The sequence below is a fragment of the Helicoverpa armigera genome, chromosome 10, assembly GCF_030705265.1.
Source record: "Helicoverpa armigera isolate CAAS_96S chromosome 10, ASM3070526v1, whole genome shotgun sequence".
NCBI lineage: Eukaryota > Metazoa > Arthropoda > Insecta > Lepidoptera > Noctuidae > Helicoverpa > Helicoverpa armigera.
The window spans coordinates 2,110,945-2,119,519 of record NC_087129.1 but is presented as its reverse complement, the minus strand read 5'-3'; positions in this window follow the sequence as shown (position 1 = coordinate 2,119,519).

The window sequence follows — 8,575 nt, the reverse complement described above, 5'->3', positions numbered from 1 at the left end:
ATTTTAAAGCCAGTACAACAAACAGGAAAGTTAACTAAAACTTCTTACGAAACAATTGCTTATAAAACATTCAGTCTCGTCTATCTCCAAGTAAATTAAATATAAATGAGTCTTGGAGTTTCTCAGTTAAACAGGCCAAGAATTCTCATAGTTAAACTTGTATTAATTGTTGAGTACTTAGTTCTTGCGAAACTCAACGTCAAGGTATCGTTTCACTTTCCGTTATTAAGCATTCTACGAATACTGAATTGGGAGTTTCCCAAATTTATATTCTCGTTATGTCATGGGAACGTTTGGAAATAGATATTAGTAATAACATGTCTTAAATTTTAATTAAAACTATTACTGAATCGGTTCCATTTTGCTCTTAAAATGTTGTAACATTCACAGTTCCATGTATAATTTGGGCAATAAAAAGTCAATGGTGTTGAAGTCATTCATTGAGTTATGCATTTTCATTTGTTTCATTCAACATTTTGATGAATTTCTGCGAAAGTAATAAAAATAGTAATATCAGCCTACAAATGTGTAAATATTGTAATCAATTGAGAACAAATCTACGGTATAACTGTTTACTTATCTCACAGACATATTCATTGCGTATCGAAACCATTTACCAGGGGAAGCGTTTCAGAATCGCGCTACATCACAAGATATTAACAAATAAAAGATATCCACTTCTAACCTAAAAACCTCCATTCATTTAATATCAACCCAACATCATTTTAGAACCTAGAAGAAGTCACACAAAAACACATTAACCCGTATTGTTCAAACAAAGCCGACAATGATTTGATTCAATAAAGCCGCACCGGACGAGACGGCACCCATAAATATTAATTAAACGCCTTTTATGTTATTTATTGAATAGAGTATTGAACACGGATTCCTTTATCTCGGCGTTTATTAGATTTGTGAGCGATTAATGAGTGGGACAAGATGTGGGGATGTTTATTGACTCAGGATTTGTGTTTGAATGATCTTTTGTGAAGTAATTGTGGTGGTATGTTTCGGAGGATGGTAGGTTAATGCAGAATATTGATAAACGAGAAAATTGACCTTCATGTTGGATTGGTTTTAGTGAGAACTTTATGTAATTTTATAACTAGAAATTTGTGTTTCTTTGCGTTATTTTTGTATCAAGATCCTACCTACGAATAGTGAAAGAAGCGAACAGCACAATAAAATCTGAGGTAGCTAAAAATGTCCAATTAAGAAACTCCTTCATTTTAGGAAGTCGAATAAAAATCGAACAGCATTTAAAAATCAAAACCTCATGTTAGGTCTTACAAAACGTCAAACTTAGAACGTGCCTTACACTGCACGTCAAAAAAAACGACCACACACAAAAAAAAAAAAAACAAATGACAGACAATTGATTTGAATTGATTATCGTGTGTACAAACGATATTGTAACAAAAAGCTCTAAAGCTCCGGTGGGTGCCGGTGTGACGTGCCGGAAGCGAGCCGTGTGCGGACTTCCGGTCCGGTCAGTCGGAACGGGCCGCGCATTCCGATACGGTGGGGTAAGTTGCCATTACTGGGTACTACTATACTGACTGTGATAGGTAGAAGGCATTTAAAAAAACAATGGGGAAGTTTTTAAACGGTTTTTTAAACGGTTTTATTTAGCTTACCCTGTTTGTTTTATTTATTCTTGGGTCAAATTTAGTAATTCAAATTTAAGTACCTTCCTGTTGTCAGATTGATCTCAAATTTGGTACACACCTTTAATTCCGATGACAATAGAATATACTAATATCAATAACATTGTAAATCCAAGATGGCCGCCGGTACAAAATGGCGGATTACATATTTTTTCCACAACCCCCTCAATATGGGTATCAAATGAAAGGGCTACTCAAGTAGAATACTGTCAGCAACCCCAGCGGGGCCTAACAGGGCCAAGGCCTGCCTGGGCTGCGGGATTGTCCTGGTACATGAAAGGCCTACGACGAAACACAACGGTTTTTAGTCCGTAAGAGTCTGGCACTCCCTCACCGCTGCTAACCCATATATAGAATGAGGAATATTCGGTAGGCATTTTCATTAAATACTAAAAACTAGAAAATAAAAAATCGGTAAAAAAAAACTTTTAAGTTAAACGGTTTTATCTTATGTGCACTGAAAACTAGAAAATAAAAAAAACTGTTACTTACCTATAAGCCTACATAGGTGGTCCCGGTCATATTAGACTAAAATAAAAACGTGGGGGCCCTCTAAAATCCTACCTATGGCAAAGCATATCTTTATACTTTGGTAGATCGTGAGCTCGGCGTTCGCTGGTGAAGCCGCTACGGCTAATTATTGATTGTCAAAATCTCCAGTTACGATTATAGTAAGTAGAAATCCACACCTATTATACCTCTAGAAGAAAGTATTACAGCAATAGTTAGGTAATGGGCCCCACGTTTGATGGGTCGATTTTTTAGATATTAAGTTTTAAATTAATGAACACAGTAGGTATCCAAATAGGTATTTGATTCCCCGTGTCAAATTTTTCGAGTGTTTAATAGTTCGACTTGTGACTTGCCCCTTATAAAATAAGTTAACGTTAACAGAAATGGTATCTTATATGTTTATAATGAAATTATTCAAATACATAATTAATTCATTATTAATTTATTCATATATATACGCACAAGAAATAATTGATTTTCTATTATCTAATAATTACCGGCATGCAAGTGATAAAAACACTAAGTGCTTTATTTTACACTGTATCACACAAAAATTGAGTCACTGATAACAAAACAGTTAAACATTGTAAAACTCAATTTAAACCGGTTGTGTTACGCTTTCTTTACAATACGTGGTCGTTGCACCGCCATACAACATACTGTAACTCTATACACTTGAGGCCAATATAAGTTAAAAGTTATATTGGCTCGGAACTGTTCCGATAGCACTGATACTCGCGTATCAAACTACCATTTTATAAAATTGGAATTGAAATGTATTATCGAAAAGTGTTTAAATGTTGCGGTTACAGTTGTAAATGGGACATTTTAGTGCAATGCATGGTTGTGCGTGTGAAGTTACGGGCAATGTGTTGTTAATTTAATTTAAATAGTTAATAAATAAATGAAGGTTAATATAATAGTCGTGGTGGCCTAGTGGGTAAAGGACCAACCTCTCAAGTATGAGGGCGCGGGTTCGATCCCAGGTCAGGCAAGTACCAATGCAACTTTTCTAAGTTTGTATGTACTTTCTAAGTATATCTTAGACACCATTGGCTGTGTTTCGGATGGCACGTTAAACTGTAGGTCCCGGCTGTCATTGAACATCCTTGGCAGTCGTTACGGGTAGTCAGAAGCCAGTAAGTCTGACACCAGTCTAACCAAGGGGTATCGGGTTGCCCGGGAAACTGGGTTGAGGAGGTCAGATAGGCAGTCGCTTCTTGTAAAGCACTGGTACTCAGCTGAATCCGGTTAGACTGGAAGCCGACCCCAACATGATTGGGAAAAGGCTCGGAGGATGAAATAAATGAAGGTTGTTGAATTAAAAACTTGTACCATTTAGGTGTGTTTTAAGAGCAAATTATTGCCCGTTTATGACGCTGTTGTCGATATTATAGACTTATATATAACTTAGCGTTCTTAAAAAAACAAAGATTTTCAAAAATAATTCTGGTTCACTTTTTCTGGCCCGTAGTGTATACATCATGTACGGTAAGTTTAAATTATGTTAGGCACCGTAACTTATGTTCTGCACTGATTCCGATATTTTGTCTTTCTTACTTTAGTTTATAAAATCATCACATATCGTGGTGACATCCCAACCGCAAAGTCAGTTTTTTGTATAAATAAGGTTTTGCTATTAATGTCTTTTATTCTTCTTAGATCTAAGATATAAATGAGTTCATCATAATGGCAAAGATTAACTATGAAATAAACAGTATTTCTACTTAAATTAACATTTTATGACCATTATTATGAATTCTTAAATTATTGCTACAAAAAGTTAATAAAAAACCCAATTAAACTTTCCAGTCATTTTAATTTAAATTTTTATTACAAAGCAAACGAACCCAAAAGATACTTAGTTAAAAAAGTGTTAATATTTTTTAAAAAGATGCTTCGTAACCTTTGCTAAAGATATTTCAGTGAACTTGATAATTTTTAAGTTCACAACTTTTTCGAAGTTTCTTTTTTCATTTCAATTTCTTTTAATGTTCTTTCTAAACTGTAATTTAAGTAAAATGTATCTTTGCGCCGTATGTAGACATTGCTTTTTGCACCCCATGGTACGCCAATTCAATTATTGAGTTACATTATTTGATATTTGATTAGGTATTGCCAATTCTAGGTATTTTTTTCTTAATTTTTTTAAATATTTCTTTTATTTCAATTTTTTTTACAAAAAAGAAATATATCATCATGATATTTTTTGACGCGTTTTCAAGAAAAGTGTATATCAGAAATACAGCTAAAAATATATAAAAAAAACTAAAGTCAAAAATGTACATTTCCTTTTTCAGATATTTCTCCTTTCTGCATAAAATCCTATTTAAATGCAAGCGAAAGTGTAGTATATTGACAAAGTGCTAGGTGAACGTCCGTGTGACACAGTTTTACAATCCATATCGTGAGCTTTGCCTTTGATGTCAGCCGATGCCGACCTAGTAGGTATTTGTGACTTTGACAAATGGTATAAAGGTGGTCAGTGAAATTGGGATTGTAGAATTTTGATTTTTGGTGTAAATAAATGTATATTTTATGTCGTTAAAATAAATATACCTATGATGAAATGAAAATGAACATCTTGAGGAGTAGTTAAAAATCACATTGTACCTCCGGAATTCCAGTAATTATCACATACAGAAATATTGTTTTTTGGAAAAATAAATCACATCAAAATATTTTTTCACAAAATCCAAAAGGAAACAGTGTTCTAACTATAGGATTTTTATTTCTCAGAAAAATACTGTACACATACACTCCAAAAAGGCGAAAAAATACAGTGTATTTCATAAAACCCGACGCATTCTATTGACCATTTTTAATTCGTACGCCATCATCCGAGCACCATAGAATATGATATCTATACCTACGGAGTAAGAAAAGATGAGCGGAGATGGCATAATGCAGGTAGGTCAAGCCTTCTTCTAGGTCAAATTTATACGTTGGGCATGTCCAAAACGACCCGGAACAAGTGAACTAAGAAGGCGTTTGGGTTCTTTGAGACATCTGTTAAAGATTTTTTGGATTACAAAAATGTTCAGGTCTAAAGAAGGCGTATATGGGCGAAAACAGTAACGTTCCTCGTCCCCCACTCACCCGCATTTTGGCGCATTACTTTCTTAGGTGATTTTCCGTTATGGCACCTCCGCTATTCATTTTGTTCTCCGTGGATATACCTGTATCCATTTAAATTCCAGTTCTATGCCACCGCTAGTAAAAGGTACGTTTATTTTATTTCAACGGTTTATTTTTTTGAACCTCATATGTACAGTACATACAGTGTGTTAGGAAAATATTTGTGTAATCTTTCAAAAAAAAAAGTTTTGATTATTTTTTATCATTTTATTTTTTTCCCTGGCGTTGTAGAATGAGTTTGTTTTTCAAATTTGTTTTTATTTAGATTTCTATTGTTTTAGTCGGTTTGTGAGTATTTGTGATTTTTGGTTACTACTGTTGAGTAAATATCTGTATCTAACATGTGATTTATGTTTCCATTTTTTATATTTAGTTATCGCAACTGAAAATGAAACTAAGCGATTGTTGCCATAGTAAACAAAACTGTACTCTATCATTATTTATTATGAAAATAGTCAAACGATGGTGATGTATGTACCCAGCAAAATAAAATTTGAAGTTTCTTCGAAGATCTTTCTGGGAATCTTTTTATTTATTTCAAGTTATGGTTATTAACCGTTTTGGTATAGGAATGCATAATTAAGCTTACAACTTAAATACCTAACATTCTCCTTCCAACTAAGATCAGAATTGTTTAAAAAAATCTCAATATAAATTTTTAAATTGTAAATAATTTTCCTTTCAGTACCGGTCGAGTGTCAAAATGTTTTTTTTATTTCATGTATGAGAAAAGGAATAGCAATAATCACACTACGTAGGCTTATGATGATGATATACCTAATAGAATGCTTCTTCCTTATTTCAAAGGAAGAAGCCATTTGATTATTTGATAACTACTGGGAACCGATCGTGGGACGCCTCAAATAGCTTATGATTACTGTTTGCTGTTTCATAGCTTATGGGCACTATAATGACAAGCAATTTTCAAGTTCTTTTTTAAAGCATTTTCATTTGAATTCTTTATATTTATTGGTATAGGGTTGGTTTTATAAATCGAGAAGAATTTGATTTGATTACATATATTATCAAAATAATATACTTGTATCTTTCTTTTCTGTAGGTAAATCTCTATCTGACATCACTCCACGGTTCTTTCTTGTTAAATCGTCTTTCTCACACAATCTATTCGTAGATTTTTGGTACCTAGTCCCCTTTTCTACAAGTAAGTAAGTAAACATACACTTACATATAATTCTAAAAAATAATATCTAATAACATTTTCATTCCAACGAGAACAGTTTTCATCGACACTATAAATAAAACTATCTGAAAATGTTGTACAAAATTCAACGCGGCCGTCAACCGCAGTGTTTGTAGCTGTAAAACGGAGTGCAGATATGAACATTTCGCGTGTGGCTTCTTTAATGTTTCCTCTATATATTTTATACTAGATTTTGCTGCGAGTTTGGGTGGAATAGTTATTTTGGTACCATTACTGTTTTTTTTTCATCATCTTCCGAGCCGAGACTTGTTTTTTTTTTTGTAGGAACCTATTTGTAATTTATAGCTCCCGAGGGACCTTCTTCCAGTATCAGGATAAAAAAGCCTATCAACGTCTGTACAATTGGCCAACGTCTAAACTCAAAAGCGAAGCAAAAAAACAGACTTTCCAGTAATCATCTACGTTCCGCATCTAAATACACTATAGAGTAGTCGCTCTGTCTGCAGGATACTTACTGTGGCAAATTCCATCTCTATTGTTTCAGCCATTTTGCGTGCACGCGTAACAAACAAACAAATTCACTCCTAATACTAGTACGCATAGCAAGGAAGTTACTACAAATATAGTGCTATGCTCTGTACTTCGTGTATCATAACTCATTTGAATAGCATTGTTGTTGGGTGCAGTTTCCAGCGGATAATTGTTTATCTAATTTAGAATCTTAATGGTGCATTTTAGACTGCTTTTAGAATTTATTTAAGAGTATTTTAGTGGGATTGGTTTCAGTGTGTTTAATAACGTTTTTAATTTGTGATGTTATGTAGTAAAGTGTGCACTCAAAAACTTACGTACAAAAATTATTGTTTATTTAAATTCTTTTTTTGGCCTAATTTGTAGACATCATAGCCTTCTTTGTGATAAAAATAAAACTTTATCCCTTATGTCACAATAATATTTTCACTTAAATTATACCTATCATTGACCATATTGGCGTCTACGAGTCCTTCGTCACACTCTTCCATAATTCCTTCTGCAATATATCTACTCTAGAAAAACGTCTTAAAATCAATATCCTATCCACACATTCTCATAAATGTTTACCTAATCCTCACTACTGGAAATCGAGCCTTTTACTTTCCACCTTCAGAGGCAAACACCGTTATGGTATCGAGTTCCCATCAAACGCTTGAATCCAAGGTCATGTTATACGGTAGATATTAAAAAAAAAGCCCTTTATATCCGTTCCCAGGGTTTCACATGAGAAAACCGATGACTTTTAACGTAATGCTTTTTAGCTAAGGGTGTGTACATGATGTAGGGATATGCAGAAGGTGAAGTAAGGGTAGGTTAGTTAAAAATAATGGTAACTAATGATAAAAAAGAATCAAAAGTCAATTGTTGTCATGTGTTGCAAGCTGCATTCATATCAAAATTGGTTCAGAAAAATGCATTTTTAGGAGGATTAAATAAACCTTTTACCCTACTTCTTTAATAATAAATGTCACAATTTATATTTCTTTTATTTACAACAAAAACACAACGAATACAGGAATGAAGAAAATGTTATAAGAAAACGTATATACATGGAAACTAAAAATATGTTTTTGAATACTTTTAACCTTACAATATCCCATGTTTTATTAACAGCCAGTTTCTTCATCAAAAGTTAAAGCCAAAGTAAAAGTCAAAGTAATGTCTAAAGTAAAAGTAACGGTTAAATTCAATTTTTCTATGAATTTTGCTGTCACTCTAGCCTTGAAAAAACGAATTTGACCGTTACTTTAACTTTAGACATTACTTTAACTTTAACTTTTAATGAAGAAACTGGCCGTTAGTAAATCTTCTATACATTATTCTGTATATTGTATCATACACAGCAATTACGTCGTGGAGTGAAAGCCTCGCAGTACTTGCCTTATGTTATTGATTTCTGCACGTTAATGGAGTCAAGTGACCCAATTTTATTATTTTTCTGTAGATTTTCCGTGGATTTAGATTTTATTTAATTCGGTAATCATGATTAACATAAATGTACGTTTGTCAATTTTACGAACCTTTCCTATCTTACCTGGTTATTTTACCTGGCTACAGTTCT